Here is a 14469-nt window from a genome sequence, read left to right on the forward strand (position 1 = left end):
GTTCACAGTTTAGAGAAAAGGAGAGCAGCTTTCAAGAAATGTGTCTTAGCAATCGAGAAAAACTAAGTTAGTTAGTTATCAGTTAGTTCTTGATTTGTTATTATTCCATGGTAACTCCTCAGGATGTTCTGCATCCTAATGTTAAGTGTTACCGAAACAAGAGTGAGAATAACAAAAGAATCTGAAAGGAGTTTAATCCAGGAGGAATTGATTTGTTAAGTTTCTCTCGCTCTTCACGGGCGCAGCAGTCAAACAGGATTTAGGCATGAGTCCCTCAGATGCACATCTGCTCTGAACCTGTCCTCTTCAGGACAGAGGGGACCCTCCAATCCAGGCTCCGCTGGGTGTCTTTCGAAGCCAACTACCCACCAACTGGACCAGTTCACCGTGTGGTATTCTGGCTCTTGTATGTGTGTGGGTCTGTGTGCGTTTGTATGCATATGGTTTCTGTGTTAAGCAACAGAACACTGGTGGGGATGCACACACTGCAAGGATGAATAAGTGTGTGCTTGTGGATTTATGGATGTCTATCCATGTCTGTGTACTGTGTGTGTGTGTGTGTGTGTGTGTAATGTGGATAAGCTCCTTCTCCTGGCTTCTAGCGGCTTTACTGGATAACTGTTCCAGGTGTATGTAGGTGTGTGTGTGTGTGTGTGTGTGTGTGTGTGTGTGTGTGTGTGTGTGTGTGTGTGTGTGTGTGTGTGCGCGCGTGTGTGTGTGTGTGCGCATGTGTGTGTGTGCGTGTTGCCTGTGTTTAACTAAAATAAATACGAACGCAGTAGAGCCAAGCCCTCAGCTAGCTGCCCAACAGCTAACAACATCTTCATCTAAGAAAACAGCAGCAATAAGCCTGCACTGACATAATTATGTCACACAGAGCCATTTCAAGTTGAAACACAATCGTCAAAGCTTTCCCACTGCTAAATCACAGCCTTTACAAAGATAAGAAAACATGGCTGTGCTTCATCTCTTAACTACAACAAATTATTAGAAAAACAGTTTTGATCGAAGTAGTTTGAAGACAGTTTTTCATGTAGCATACAAAGTTAGACCCCAAAATAGGTAGCTTCATCCTTTTTAATGAATGGATATCTAAGCAAGGAGGATGCCAAAGGTATTCAAATAATAAAAGATAAATACATCATGGCAGCTTTGTTATGAAGCCTTAAAGCTCAGTTGTGCCGTTTGGCCAGAGGTAGAGGCAGGGAAGCGGATTATGGTTGACGATATTATAGAGCTGATGCAGCATGGTGGAGATAGAGTTGCGCATGAAGGAGGTACTGGTGGGATGGAGATGGTACTAATACTGGGGGTTTCTGACCTTGGATCACCCCCTCTAAACCCTCCATGCACCTGTGAACACAACCCCCCCCCCCAGCCCTGAAGCTCTCCTCACGATAACACAGCGAGGCAGCGGAGGAGGAGGAGGAGGATGTGGCACTGGCACTTGGAGGAGGCTGTTTACTTGCATTGTTAATTTCATTAGCCCTCCGGCAACCACTTCAATATTTAACATTCTCGATTTAGCCCTTTCCTTTTTCCCCCCTTTTTCTTTTAACAGGTTTGCCACCAAGTCCAACAATTAAACTGAGTGGCCAAAGGTAATCTATCACCACTCTGGTCTTACCACTTAATATAGTGGCACTCGATTTGCACTCAACTGAAGGAGGCCAAACCTTGTAAAAGCCACAATCCTTTTAAATGGGCAATCAATTTGGCAATGTGACTTTGCAGCTTGGTGTTGCTCAGCCCTGCTTGTATAAACCAGTAATATGAGGATTAGCAAGCATGTGGAGGCATAGTGGAAATGCACACCTGGATATACTGTACATGAAACCTGATCCTTCACTGAGCAACAACACATATGCCAAATATGGCAACTAACTAAACAAAAAAAAAAAAAAGGATTTTATGCTACTCGCATTTCCTCTAAAAGTATCCATGTGTCCAGGGTCAATGCCACAGTGTTGGGCATTATCTAACATGTGAATGTGAGCTGCAGTCAGTGTATTAGCATTAGTGGTCACATACATGGAGCGCGCTGAAGAGTGTGACAGCCTGCTAATGGCTCTGTCACAAAGGGACTGGAGTTTAGACACAGCTATAATCATGATCTCAATACGCGTGCCACCCTACCAGCACACCAGCTCAGTCGTGTCCCCTGATAGCCATACTCTGACATCATATGCGTACAGTCCCATGAAATTTAACTGCGGCTCAAAAGATGGCTTCGCATACTGCCGGCATTTCCAGTTGGGAAAGCAATAGTGTGACTACTTCTCACACTCCTGCAGTACAGTGTCAACTCATACACCCTGTGTGAATAATATCCTGGCCTCTCCTATAATCCCCTCCCCTCAGTGCAGGATCGTATTGTAGGGGTCCTTTATACCGACGAGGCTGCAATTTATAAACTGTTCTTTTCATTGTGGCGTACTAACACCCAAGCCACCCGTCTCTATAACCTCAAAACTCTCAGCGGATTTATTAAACAATTCACACACATAAAGTTCATTGGAAGGTGTGCTGGTGAAGCAAACCGTTAAAATATTGCCACAATAGCACAGGAGACCTTTTCATTTACCATTCAAAACAAATCGGACTGCAGCGGGCAGAGAATAAATTCAGACTTGTAAGTAAATACATGTAATTGAGGCAGTGGACTGTTGAAAATGCATCAGGAATAGGCTTTTTCTATTATGGGGATATTTATCTTCCTTCCTAAACAAAAAGGCCAAGGGAGAAGGCGAGCAGGCGGGTGCCCAATGTGTTTGTTTTCCTGCAGTACAGTACTGTGTGCAGGCTTGTTTGTGTGTGTGAGTGTGCAGGCATGTGAGTGTAATTGCTGCCTGTTATCATTAAGCAAGCTGGAGCGATCGGAGGATGCACAACAACCTATGAAGGGCACACCCGGGGATATTGTGCGTGACATTGGACGTCTGTGGGTAAGTAATGATCAGAGCAATGTGTGACAGCCCAGCCTTAGCGGCGACAATGGCACATTGTTCGCTGCGCTACGTCGCCCGCGTCCAACTCCTACCCACCTCTTTAGTAGTATGAAGCCCTCATATTCACCCATGCAGTCCTATAGCAGGATGAATGCTACCAGTGCTGCTTCTTCAGTACTAACAGAGCCATTATATTTAACAGTAATTTATAAAATTCCTGCATGGGTGTTTTTCACCCTTCCTGAAATAGTCCCAACAGAGGGATTTTTTCTCCTTTTTTCTCTCTGGGGTCATTCACTTATCCTCTGGCAGGCGAGCCGGTTCAAACCAGGGCCACAACACCTCCAGTAAGAGGCGAAATAACCTTTAATTGAGGAATAATCCCCAAGAATTGGATCGGTTAGTGGTAGATAATGAGCAATTGTCTAACAACATGAAACAATGTACTTGGAGCTGTGACATCAAGATGGCAGAAGAGGAATAATGACACCAAATACTATATTAATCATACAGTGGACCATTGGCACCTATCGCCTAAATGGATGTACAGTATGTACAGTATGTTTAAAGGATAAAGCTGGTTTAAGTCTTAATTTATTGTCGACCAAAAACCAATGCATTAGTCTAGGGCTGCAACAACGAATCGATAAAATTCGATTATTAAAAAAGTTGGCAACGAATTTCATTATCGATTCGTTGTGTCGCGCAACATGCCACTCCGTCACGGAGATAAAAGCAATTGAGTTGAGTGCCGTGCGGAGCGGAGCGGCGCGGAGCGAAAGAAAAGAAAAAAGAGCAGAGCGGGGGTAGAGGAAATACAGAGAGAGACCGGAGAGACCCCTAACGTTGTTCTGAAACACATGGCGGAGGCAGAGAAATCAGTGCGACCTAAGTCATCCAAGGTGTGGGAGCATTTCACACTACATAAATCGAAAACGTGTTAATTGCAAGATAAGCAAAAGTGACACGGCATGGCACGGGCGCACCACGGTGATGATTCAGCACCTAAAACGTAAACACGTTGGAGTCCTTGATGAGGAGGAAGGGAGTTCAACAGCAGGGTAATGTCACTACAGAATCCTACGTTTGTTCCGTTTTGAAGTGAGGAACGTAACGTTCCTCTTCTGGTGCTGGTGTGGTGTTTACTCGTTATCCAGCTTGACAAGCTAGCGTTAGCTTGTTAATAACAGTAGTAAAGCAAGACTAAAGATACGTTTTTCTTCACTCGCATTTTTTGGCCCATTAATTTTTCAATCTATTGTCATGTATATATTATGTGCTTTGTCCCATATCCGTTATTGTTGACAAATATGTGTGTGTGTGTTGTACTTTTTAATTTCATTTTAAAGTTCTTTTATAGCACTTCACTATAAATGAAGTTAACTTGCACTTACTACAATGATGGTAATAATTTAATGAATAAGCTTCAAGTGAACGTGTGTGTGTGTGTGTGTGTGTGTGTGTGTGTGTGTGTGTGTGTGTGTGTGTGTGTGTGTGTATCTGCTCTTTGGGTTACTTACCTTTACACAACTATTAACTAAAACAACAAGTATGTATGTATGTATGTATTGAGTTGATGTAAATTAATGCTTTTGTTTTTTATCTGATTCATCGATTAATCAAAAAAATAATCGACAGATTAATCGATTATTAAAATAATCGTTAGTTGCAGCCCTACATTAGTCTGTCTCTCAGCACTTCCATATCCTGTCTGCAGCCTCTTTAAAAACAGGTCACAAATATAAACTTTCATTTAAAACATTGACATTTTCTAACACAGCTGGGCACACACACACACACACACACACACACACACACAAAACAAACAAAACACAGGGGTAAGTAGCGCACTTGTTGGGGACTTTCAGCTTCAGATTACAACATTAGCCTATACATTTTCTTTAGCTCAATTTACACATCAGAGTTTGACATTAAAATCTCCTACAGCACATACAGCACAATGAAACAGCTGTAATAAACTAGGTAACACATCACACAGTCCTTTTATCTGAGCATCACACAACTGTTTATTTATTCTGAATTTTAATTGTTCAATTAAAAAGATAAAATAGTTATTCAATATAATGCCATCAAAAAAGGATCATCAAGACAAAGTCTGCTGTGGTTATTTGGTGGTGGCACAAGGAAAGTATGTACGATTGACTCAAACTAAACTCCTGTGCCCATGCTTGTTATAGTAAAGGAACTGAGGGCAACAGTGGCTGATGTAGTTTTTGGACTGTGGCAGAGAAGAATAAGCTCCATCAGACAAGACACATTTATCGTTGTTTTGTCTTTTGATGGCTTTGTTGACAATGAGAAGAGCCTGATCTATATTTAAGGTCAGAGATGTGCAGTGTGTCTAAGCCATAACCAGAACTAACCAGGGTATGCATTTTTTAATGTATTCACTTTGTAAACATGTCAGCACTGCAGGTAGCACACCCATAAATGTCACTCAAGACGTAGAGTAATTTCATTTAGTTTGGAATAAATAAACCTTTGTCCCTCAAACTGATTATGCTCCACTCTGAATCTTTTCGGCTTGACTCCTGCTTTGATGAAACAGTGCCCCACTAAATGATGCTGTTGATTTATATCCGGTGGGTATCGCACCAAAAGGGAGAGAGAGGCAAAGGCTCAATTGCTGCTTGAATCAGTGGATCCCCTGCTTCCATCTAGAACTGCTAAAAGTATATGGACAGACAACAGCGATTCTTGTTTGCGCTGTCATGAATAAGTTATATCAACCTCCGATGTATGAGGGAATATGAAAAACGAATTACCATATTTTCCATTAATGGGAACAGAAAAGTTTTGGGTGAAGTTCTCAAACTGCAGTAAATTCTGTAATTATGGGTCTTTTCTTGTTATTCTTGTTTGGTAAGACGGGAAACTCACAATGAACAATATTCACTGGATTTATTAGCACCCAGAGAACTCTGGTTGTAAGCTGATAAAGGAACGAGCTGAGCTGGTTTGGCGTTCTTAGGCTAAAGACAGATTTTTAACGGTAATAGGAAGCATTTATATGAACTCAAAGTCTGGCTTTGTGCCTGCTATTAGAAAAGTTAAGACAAACAATAAAAATGCCTGTTAGAACACTTTTGGTTTGTAATTGCAGGCAGAAGCTCATATACAGTGGTATCAAACATCCCACAGCTGGAGGCAAAATAAACTGCTGCATTCATGAAGGAACATGATTGATTCATTAGTCCAATATTTCTTATTAACAGTAAGTTGGTGTAAACAATCTACATTTGAAATAGAGTCTTGCTTTGCTATAAAAGACTTGACATTTCTCGAGATAGCTCCTGATGTGTTTCTACAGCAAAGCTGTCTCACTGCTAAGGGTGCAACATACTCTGAAAAAGTACCACATGGCCAAGAAATACATGAGAAAGAGTACGCACATGAACTTAACATGACTTCCCGTTCTAACTGGCAAAAGTGGGTTTGCAGAGCTCTAGGAAGCTGAGGATTCTGTACAGTAACTCCTGCATCGATCCAGATCAAGCACTGGCAGAAAGCAGTGGGCGTTAGGAGCAGAGACCCTTTGATCAAACAGTGGTCATGACTTCTTCAAGCAGCGGCAATCTCCCACTAAAGTCTGGGAACAGTGTGAAAGTCCCACAAGGGATTATGTCTGAGTATGTCAATTATAGTTTGTACGCAGAGATACTCAAGGGTAGGATCTGCCAATCTCTGGAGCTTTCTGATCCCACCTTGGCTCAAGTTAGAAGGTTCTGATGTGTCTGTGCCAAAAAAAGCTCACTAACAACAAAACATTTACAGCATGCATTGATAGCCCCTTGGCACTAAATTACCAGCATGATATATAGTGTGGTATAATATGCCAAGCCATTATGTTTCAGTTGAAACAATTGCAGTTTGTTTTTGTTAAATGTATAACCACACTATAGAAGGTAGGCAATTACTAAGTTTCATGGGTACATTTTTCATAGATGGAACTATACGATCATTAAGGAAGATGAAACACATTTTGAACATGCTAGTTCACTCTCGACCAACTGAACCAACTTTATGACAACTGTGCAAACTGTATTCACTGATAAAGACTGAGAGAAAGCTCCAGAAAAATTATTAAGTGGACCTTGATTATTGTGTCAAAATACACTGATTAAGAGTGTGAGATGTGGTTAAAAGCTCCAGAGGAAGCTAGCGGCGCTAGTGTGAAGTTTATTTTGTCAAAATATATACAAGTATGGTTGAATGGACACACAAATCATATTTTACTGTGAGCTGTGATATAATTAAAGTGCTCATATTATGCTCATTTTCAAGTTCATAATTGTATTTAGAGGTTGTACCAGAATAGGTTTATGTGGTTTCATTTTCAGAAAACATCATATATTTGTTGTACTACACATTGCCATAAAGCACAATATGACCACTTTAAAGCATTTAACTATTCCAACATGCATTTATATTTATTCATTTCAAAGAAGCCATCAAGAATAATTCTACCTGGAACAACTGCCACAAGTTTTCAAGTGCATGAAGCAAGACATAAGTTTGGAGGAAAACTTTAAGTTTAAAGAGTTTATAAAACGGTATTGGTGTGAAAAATATATTAATGTTAAAAATAAATAAATCTAAGAGGTAAACAAAACTGAATCAGTAAGAATGTGAAATGCCATTAAAAAAGGACCTGGGCCATAAAAAAGACAACTTAAGAAGATGTTCCAACACCTAGCAGGTCTCTGTTCTGCCAAATAAGATCAATGTCTCAATTCCTGAAACATGTCAAGTCACTGTACACTTGGAGCTGATCCAAGACCAGATTAAAAAAATGAAATAAAATCTTTTTTTTCCCTCCTGCTCTCCCTGAGTAAACACACTAATCCGCACACTTTGCTGCCTCGTTACTTGGGCTCTTAATTAAAATGCAAGCACTTCTCCTTCAGGCGGTTACCAATACTTGATGCGCTGGATTACCGGCGGTGAAGTCGGACATAATTTGTTTTTAATAAAACATCGGAGGGATTAAGTCGATGGAGTTTACTGAGAATTGGCTCCAAGGAACAGCATGTCTTCTAAAAGCTGAGCACAAACAAGCGAACAAATGCTTTGGCATCTTTAATAGGCATTTAATTGCTCTTAATATATAACAAATGATTGTAATAAGAGGGATTCCTTAAATAAATGCAGCTACTGTACACAGAGAAATGTGCATACTAATGGCAGAATTACCTGTATATTTGAATTTGTTTACACTAATCTAGGGTGAAATGGCTGGGTATAATGTTGGGAAGAAGTAGTATTAATTTGTAGCCTTAATTAGGAGTTTTATGGGTTGCCACAGTACAGAGCACATAAAACGACAGCGTCATCACTAATTCAACATGGCAGGCCTGCAGAACACCATCTGCTGCCCAAGAAACTGTTAATAAAGTCACAATTATCTTTTTGTAAGCACTTTATTGAGAATAAAATTTGCAAATTAATTAGGTATGAGTCAAGTCCATTGCTAAGAGGAGAGAAGGAGGGAAAAAAGGCCAACACCAAAGGCAGAGTCAAACCATTTGATTCAAGAACATTTTGCAACCAAACACACCCGTGGCGATAATGATAATTTCGGGTTTCATTGCTGATGATTTGAAACAAAGGCTTTGTTTCACTTTTTAATTGCGCTTCACATCCACTTACACGCATTTTGTAATGAGGCTACACATTTAACCGTAGCCTCCCTCCTCTCATCACAACAAACAAAACCAAAAAAAAAAAAAAAAAAAACTGTCTTTGCAGCCAGTAATTGCAGTGTGTTAACAGCTGGCTATCAAAACACAGCAGGAAAATACAATTCACCCTGTAAAGTTGAGCATCAAGCCTATTCATGATCAATACTGTCAGGCCAAGAAAGCACTTATCTGCTGTGTTTACATTGTTGTTAGTTTCTCATCAAGAATGCTTCACTCATTACCGCCCTCCGCCTCGCAGGCAACTGCTTTCGCTGCCTTTCCAGGCTTTTGTCAACACCGACAAACGGCCAGAATAGAGGCCAGATAATTTTGTTAATCCCCTTTGCCTAAGACCTTGAGGAGTTTAATTCATTGTGATTGTTTTGACTCCCCTTGCTGACGATCAATACAGCCCATTTCAGCACTTTTTGCCAGGCTCAGAAAGAGAAAGCCCTTGTCGCTCCGCTTTTCTTTATGAAGACTGCACACTAACACAGTATCCATCAAAGTCATCAAAATGTGCAGACAGATAGTGTACACACAGACACGCACAAACCATAGTAATCACTACTCTTCAAACTCAGTGGCTGTCATGTTATACTGTATGTGCCTGAGAGTCTCTGAGCCTGTAACATACATGTCTCCCACTTTCTTTCTTCAAACTGTAATTGGCTGTAGAGGGGAAATAGTGGAGGTGATGGTGGGGTTGAGGGTGGGGGTGGTTATTCCGTCCATCTATGTCTCTGTAGCGCTCATCAGTGACCCCCAGCAGCTCGACGCCCTCTAACCCTGTCATCAACACACACATGACCTCTTCATTTTAGCCAACAGACGATATGAGCAACTATCTCTGCAAGAATAAAAGAGATCACACACACACACACACACACACGGTGCGTTTCACTATCTTTGTGGGGACTCGTCAATGACATAATGCATTCCCTAGCCCCTTACCCTAACCTTAACCATCACAACTAAATGCCTAACCTTAACCCTTACCCTAACCATAACTTAATTCTAACCCTAATCCTAAAACCAAGTCTTAACCCTCAAACAGCCCTTTGAAGTTGTGGGGTCCAGCATTTTGGCCCCACAAAGCTGTCCGGACCCCACAAGTATACTGTATTCCTGGTTTTTGGACCCCACGAATATAGTTAAACAACACACACACACACACACACACACACACACACACACACACACAAAGCCTGATCATGCTCCACTTCCCCTTCTTTAAAAAGAAAACGAAGAAGCGAGAGGTTTTACCATAGTGGAGCTACAGTGGAAAAGCGGTGACACTGATGTTGCCAAACTAGCCACTGTGGCACTGTTTATTTCCCATTTAAGGCAGTGGAGAGGACTGAAGAGGGGAGACGAACAAAACACTTGACACAGAGTCAAGGAAACGGATGTGCAAGGTAATTGTTCTTGTTAACATGATTTATGATTTATAAATTCTGCACTCAACCCAGCATTCCCTTTGAACACAAAAAAGGGATAAAGAATTTCCCTTTTACAAACGTTTATAATGCCTAATTACCTGGGCCTGGCCGGCGGTTTATGTATTGATGTGAGAACATTGGGGCAATCACCCCAAGTCTCCTGTGTTTTTTTTAATGAAATGTGCACGGCTGCCAAGGCATAACCAGATTTGCAGTAAGCAAGTGCACAAATTAAGCATGCCCATCGCTCAGACGGTGGTACCTCCTAAGTCGCATTTGGAAAATTACCTCATACATTTTATTTGCGGGCATGCTTTGTTCACAGAGTGGTAATTGACAGCGGTGTAATGAAATTGCAAGTGGAATCGCTGAATGTGTTTTTAAAGTCAATAACACAATATGTAATGCCCCGCTGAGCAAGAGTTTGGGAATACAATTATGATCAATTTGAGTGCTAAGGGCGGCCATTTTGAATCAGCCTCACACAGTGACAATGGGGGTGTCTCACTCGGCGAGCTCATAAAAGAACTTCATCTGTATGTGTGCTTATGGGGAGATTGAGCACAGACAAACGATATGCATGCTGAGTAACAGCCTAACCTCTTGGCAGTTTTAAAACCATTGATGTTGCTGGATGAAACAAAACAAACTCCCCCCTTTTGACAATATGCAGGTACACAGTAGTTTGAATCATTATTTGAACAATGAAAAATAAAAGTCAGTTGCAGTATCTTTACAAGCGACTAAAGTCCGCTCTTTCCTGAATTAGCTCTTTAATCTTGTGGCTCAGTAGTCAGTTCTTGTATACCACTCTCCAGCCCTATTCTTGTCCTTCACCAGGCGCGTATGTTTACAGCAGCTTTCTCGCCCTTTTTTGCGAGGCGAAGATCCAACTCCTCAAGCGCGTTGCTTGCTACACTTCACAGCTCAGGTACTGCATTCTGGCTGAATGGTCTGTAGGACACGGCACACCACACTGCTGCTTTTCTCTCCTCGTTCACAAGCTGCCTTTAAGTGACCACAGGCCGAGGAGGCACATCAGATTTATCGACTTGAAGGGAGAAAACAATGGGCCTTGATCTGTTTCAGGGGTATGATTATAATGGGAACCTTGAGGAAGGAAGGGGATGGATAGGGATGATGAGTTTCCAAGCTCCTGTTCATCAAGTGGATGCGTGAGCATCATCTCTGGGAGCAGAAAAGCGCAAGGCTGACATCCGTTTTGTACCTTTATAAAAAAGAATTTCTTTGTTTGGTGCTCTGGCTCAGAAACAGAATGTTATTTTTCTTATCAAAGTCTAAACTATGCACATGCATCACTGTTAAATATTACAAATCTACTTGCATCTAAATACCTTCACATAAAAAGGAGACTACTTCTCTTTTTGGATATTCTATAGTGGAATAAGGGCGTATTAAAAGCACAGTAGATTATTAGTCAATACCTGATAGAATGAAAATGAATTAGTACATTATTTAAATCTGTAATCAAATAACATACAAGAGTCATGTTTTTAATGGGCATCTTCATAGGAAACCTTGTGAGTGAGGGTGTGTTTATAATATATATATATATATATATATATATATATATATATATATATATATATATATATATATATATATATATATATATATATATATACACACACACATACACATTTATGTATATTGTAATGTATGTAATAAATATAACAACTTCTCAAGTACTATTAGTGCTGAGGCTACTATAACATAATGACATTATTACATACATAATACATACAATATTTAATATTGGAAAATGACAAGATGTAAACTATTGCACGGTAAACACTTTAAAATGGAACATATTGACATCCCAAAATCTCCAACATTTTATTTGTATTACAATATGTGCATTAACTAAATTATGAGCAGCTACACACATTAGGAACAGCTACTGTATAAAACGATTGTTTGTGCATTAGAAGCTGCTTTCTGATAATGGTCTGCTTTGTCTCAAGTAAGGGGAGCATCAGTATCAGAGTGGTCAGACAACATGATCAGATTGCATGCTTGTCAGACGGCTTCGGAGCGAAGTGAATGGAGACAGCGCCATCATGTTTTTCTCATTAGACGCTATCAGGTGGCATCAGCTGACAGAGCAGGCAATGGCTGCATAACCTCCAGACTCCTGGTGGCTTGGCTTCCCATAGGCGCCTGGGGTGAACCGTTTGACCTCATTACTACAGTCACCAGTGCTTTGTTTACCAGATGACAAAGAGTTGTAGCACAAGACTGTCAAGCTCAGACTGTGGCACGGTATCAATTGTTCCTAATCAGGATCGGCAATCTGGTGTTAGACAGTAACTTCAAATGCTGAGGAGCTCAAAAAGCATGCTGGTGTTCAGTGCAACTGTTTTGCCAAAGTGCTTCTTAAATCCTAGATGTAAGGTTTGCTTTGGCAGTGGTTTCCAAACTGGGCAACAAGCATCACACCCCACTTGTAATCTTTAACTGCTAGGTCTGCAAATGTCCAACACAGGTTTATTAAATGCTCCACAAAGTTATAATACATTTACTGTATCATTGATGGAAAAACAATTTAATTTCAACTTTAAAGCAGTTAAAAAAAGGTGCCTTCTTCACATCCACGGTTGTCTTCACTCAAAAATATTAAACCGCTGTGACCTCTCTCAGTGGGATATGTCAACATCCATTAGCCAAGTTCCACACATAGCATTCTAGTCTGTAATAGCATCAGTATTTCAAAGGTAAAATGACAACATGTCCAGAGAAGAAACAGTGTTGAATCTACTGGTGCCTCCTCAGAGCCAAGAAAGAAAGTAAGTAAGGCTGCATGTTGACAGTTTGGCTCAGATTGCCCTGGAAGCAATTTGGGCGACGGACCAGTTATTTGATGTGGGTCTTAACAAGACTAGCCACTCGAGCAGGTCTGTAAAGCTGAAGAAAATCAAACACTGTAAAGAAAACCAAACAGTTAAACCTAAGTATTAGACAAATTCACCTGCTGGTGGTGCTAGATGAAAAGTTAGGGGGGTCACCAAAGTCATTGGGTTCATCCTCTGGGGACCATGGACATCTGTTTCCCAGTGTCATGGCAATTCATCCAATAGTAAATTTCAGTCTGACCAACCAACAGGAAGACTAATATTGCCATTTCTTGCAAACATGGATAAAAAAATAAACTACCCTATTGCTGTCTTAAATTGTGCACTTCTGTAATTACACTGATGAAGTATGGCTAAATGCAGTGCACTACGAGTACCCGGTTGTTGCACTCAAACAGTCAAAATGTTGAGTGTGGAAAGCTGGACACTACATGCCCTCAGTGGTCGCCATCTTTGCAACGGAACGGAAGCTAGGGGACCACCAACATATTTTCAAACTTGTGAAAATGGCGGGCGAGTAAGCTGTAGGACTTGCGATTGAATTGAACTATAAAAATGTATGCAGGTGTTTTTTTTTTTCAAAAAAGTACCACTTTACTATAAAAGAAAGAAGTGGCAGGAGAGCTTCTGGTATCCTTTTAACCACCAGTTCTCATGGAAGGGAATACAAATCCCAAAAAGGAAGAAGAATTAGGACCAAGAAAGTCATAAAAAAAATCATGTCCAGGCACTCAAGGTTGGTTACAAAAAGTGATAAAAAGGCCTTTAATAAATAGGGCAAGACATAAAAAATACACCAACACGTGTCAGCTTGAGCCTTCCTCAGGGTGTAGTTACACAAAGGAAACATCAAAGTGATTATAGCTTGCAGGTGTGTACAGGTGAGAGCATGATATGCTCACCCTGGCCTCCAGGGGCAAAACAACCCAATGCACAACACATGGTACAAAATGCAGCACCTAGACCACCATCTTCAATCAAGCAAAATACAGAGTACAGCCAACAAAAAATGGCAACATATACTTCAGTGTTTATAGAAACATATAAAAAGGATCAATGAATTACAAAAAAAAAACAAAAAAAAAAAACAGCTTATCAAGAGGATTGAATTACAAAAAAGGAAGAGTATACTATAGTTGGATAGTGAGAAAAAAGCCGGTATATGATTTGGTGGGCAACAAATAGTGGTGGTAATGCTATGCCCTGCTGCAATTTACCATTAAAAAAAAGAAGTGTATGGTCAGTCTATAACGGTCAGTGCATGAGGGTCAGTGCATAACATCTGTGTCATGACAGACATCATCATAGTGTATATAGTGTAACATATGTAAGTATACTCACAGAAATATCCGAATTGAGACACAGCATATGTCTTAACCTTACTACTATTGAATACAGTAGTAATTGTCTTTCCTAAAAGTTTGCAATAAAAAAATATGGGGATAAAATGGGATAAAATGATGGGATAAAATGAGCTGACAGTAAAGTCTTCACAGTTCCGCTA

The 14469-nt window shown here is 40.4% G+C and overlaps 1 protein-coding gene and 1 long non-coding RNA gene across 6 annotated transcripts in view; both read right to left on the minus strand.

Moving 5' to 3' along the window:
• ppargc1a (peroxisome proliferator-activated receptor gamma, coactivator 1 alpha) overlaps positions 1-14469 on the minus strand; it is a 280065-nt gene that overhangs the window by 192978 nt on the left and 72618 nt on the right. The window lies entirely within an intron of this gene.
• LOC118493525 lies at positions 13703-14007 on the minus strand. The gene is made up of 2 exons (XR_004895481.1): positions 13931-14007; positions 13703-13862 (listed from the first exon to the last, which is right to left on the minus strand). It is a non-coding gene; the product is annotated as an uncharacterized LOC118493525 (long non-coding RNA).

Source organism: Sander lucioperca, chromosome 17 (genome assembly GCF_008315115.2).
Source record: "Sander lucioperca isolate FBNREF2018 chromosome 17, SLUC_FBN_1.2, whole genome shotgun sequence".
NCBI lineage: Eukaryota > Metazoa > Chordata > Actinopteri > Perciformes > Percidae > Sander > Sander lucioperca.